The sequence below is a fragment of the Lycium ferocissimum genome, chromosome 10 (assembly GCF_029784015.1).
Source record: "Lycium ferocissimum isolate CSIRO_LF1 chromosome 10, AGI_CSIRO_Lferr_CH_V1, whole genome shotgun sequence".
Classification (NCBI taxonomy): Eukaryota; Viridiplantae; Streptophyta; class Magnoliopsida; order Solanales; family Solanaceae; genus Lycium; species Lycium ferocissimum.
The window spans coordinates 24,926,848-24,930,185 of NC_081351.1; the positions used below are offsets into that span (position 1 = coordinate 24,926,848).

Below are 3,338 nucleotides of genomic sequence, written 5' to 3' on the forward strand. Positions count from 1 at the left end.
TAAACATACTGACAGTTTTCATACTCATCTAATAATTACATTCATCACATGAGATCTTAATTTCCACAATATTTCTGTAATATATGATCTGTAGAAAAAAATTTCATGGTACAAAGTTCTAGACAAGAAGATTATTTTTAAGAGAAGTGAAAGGGACTTAAGCGGATAAGTTAAAATATCCAAACTTTTAAAAATTATGAAATGTACGCCATGCCCCCTTTTCTAAACTCTTATCCGGAAAATAAATGAAAAAGAAAACGAGTGGCCTTATTGCAAATTAAGACTTGAGAGTGGCCTCTTTGCTAAATCTTCTCAAGTCTCTTTCTTCTTTTTCTCAATATATGTATATTTACCAAGCTTTGTTACATAAGGAATTTAATAAAATTAATTAAAAAGTTTAATATTAGAAAAAATAAACTATTCAAATGATAACTCTTTTAAATTAAAAATAAACAAGTTAAAAAAAAAATTATTGTGTGAAAATTAAAATAAAAGGTGTAAGCGTAACATTGTAAATCACGAGAGAGGTTGGTGTTTCGAAGTAAAACCTAAAGGATGGTCTATAAAATTACCCTATTTATGTTTATTCTTTCAACGAGAATCACACGGCAATAATTTATATAGCTTGTTGGGATAGTTATTGTATTGCATAGCATTGTTACTTTAAAGACAATGTTTATTATGATATTGCTTAAAGTTGATTTTGTCGTATCTTTAAATCCATCATTATGTAACAACGAAAAGTTTCAAATTTATGTCACGAGTGAGTGTGTAGTTGTCTTCTTCTTTTTGTCTCATTTTGACTCAACTTATTATTTAGACATTCTATTTTATCCTTCGCCTTGCCTTTTTTTTTTTTGGTTTTTTAAGAGTTAATGGTCAAAACCACACTTACACTATAACTCTTTCGCGAGTTTCATATCTCAACTATCCCTTTTCATGTTACTTACCTAAACTATCACTCCTTTCGTATTAAAACACACCTGTATTGTAGCTTAGACATGTAAAGGCAACAATGTTGGTTGGCCAACTCTGCATCGAGGTGTGTTTTAATATAAAAAGAGTAATAATTTAGGGAGGTAAAAGACATAAATTAATGGACATTTGAGGTATGAAACTCGCGAATAAAAGTGATTGTTTAGGTGTGTTTTTTATTACTAACTTTTTTTTTTTTGTTTTGAATAATAGCTCTACCCAATATCCTATTTCTTTTTATAATAATATTATAGGTTTATCCTTCAGTTGTTGTGTGACATTATGCAACAACGAGAAATGAGACAATTTGTTCAAACGTTTTATTCATCAAAACAATACAATACAATATAATATATATGCTACATTATTGAACAATATGTAACAATTATCTAAATAAGTTGTAAGACATATATTTGAACATGACCAGCGAGGATTCATGTAGCCGATCCGAACTCATTTGGATATGAAATTTTTAATTTTTGATGCTGGCAAATTTTAGTAAATCAGGATGTTGTTCAAATTGTTCCATGTGTTTTGCTTCCAAGCTTCTATTCCACCATTTTTAGAATCCATCAGTATGATGATATTCTTGTACACAAATTCCTTCATGCTAAACCAAACAGGTTTACCCCATCCAAAATCTGCATCATAAAATGGCATCCCACACCAACTACTAAAAACATACAATTCTATGTCACTTCTTGTTATCAAATCTTCATGCATCTTCCAATTTTCAAGAATTGGGCCAGAGATTAAATTCCTAGTACAAGTGTTATGGAATTGAAATAAACCTTTTCTTAGTATTGCCACCAATTTCGACAAGTCTTTGTCGTTTTCGCCTTTATTCGCCCAATAGAACGCGATGAAATTTCCCATGATTTCGTCGGGAAATGAAGCTGGAACGGACCATTTCCTCAAGTTCACCGCATGTGATAAATAGGATAATGAGCTTGCAGGGGAATATGTGGTACTACTAGCGCATTTCCATATCAGAGCTGACACTGCTTCAACACGCGTGGGGGCTGGTACATCCTTACTTAGAGCTTTAGACTTGAGATCCGCGATGCTAGGCCCATCAAACGAGAATACCTTTGTAACGGTTTGCTCCTCTTGACCGCCAACAAAACTCGCGAAGGGCAATCGCGACGGTTGTTTGGTTGGTGGGAAGACTTTGACCCCTGTTTTAAAATCAGGGGTCAAAGAATTCGAATTATTAGCACCTCGAGCCGTGGCTGCCCAATTATTGATGAAAGTGCAAATAGACGTAGCATCGGACAACTTGTGAGAAACCCAACAACCTAGAATCATGCCTCCACACTCAAAGAGTGTGACTTGAACAATAAGCAAATGATTTTTCAATGGTGAATCCATTTGTGGGACAAATTGTCCTAATCTGCTTGTGTTAATGCATAACAGAATTTCTTGGAGGTTGTAGTTACGTGCAAAAGCTTCAATAAACAATACTCCAATATCGTCATCTTTATGACTATTGCAACTGATTGAACTGTTGTTATTGATTAATCTGCCGGCAAATGGATAAAAATCAGCAAGAATTTTAGACAAGGAACTTTTTAGTTGTAGGGATCTAGTTGATAAATTAGTTGATTCTTGATCATTTGGATAGTATAGAAAAATTGGATAATGAGTAGGAGGGGCAAGCTGATCTATAGCAGATAAATTGAAGGATTCAACATGACAAATTGCTGGTTTAATCAACTGTTTTGATATTATCTCTATCTTTTTTTCCATGTTTTTTTGCATGCTACATATCTATTGTAAGCTGGCAATGCATGGCTTTATAACAGTACAGAAAATGCTTGAATGCAAGTTGACTCTGAATTTTTAATTTTTATATCACAAGTTCCGAATATATAACTTTAATTTTCGAATACACTTTTTTAACTTAACTTCAAATACTATTTATTTTTATCATTTCTTTTTTATGTCTGTACGCCTACTAATACAAACTGCTTTGGTATTTGACCCCCTTTTTTCAAGCTAGTGTATGTCACACATCAATAAAGTTGTGACATGTGTCATTAACTATAAAAATAAAAAAATACTTATATTTACGCCTTATAAAATTCCATGTGACCTTTAATCATCATCATCACATGATTTAAATTTAAGAAAATCACGAAGTTCCTTCACGAGAACACAATGTTTATCAAAGTAACAATTTAAAAGACGACACTTTGTTGTGGTAATTAAGTCAATATTCTTCGCCATTTAATAACATAAAAATTATATCACTTGGTATATAGTTTGTATAAATACACAAATAGTGTAATTCTCTTTACATCATTAATGTATATATCTCATTTCTTCCTCTCAAGTCTCAACGTGATCATATACATATTAAA

General features: G+C 32.0%; 1 pseudogene; it reads right to left on the reverse strand.

Annotated features, from left to right (window-relative positions):
- Window positions 1-1,088: 1,088 nt before the first annotated feature.
- Window positions 1,089-2,724, reverse strand: LOC132034747 (stemmadenine O-acetyltransferase-like; annotated as a pseudogene).
- Window positions 2,725-3,338: the final 614 nt, after the last annotated feature.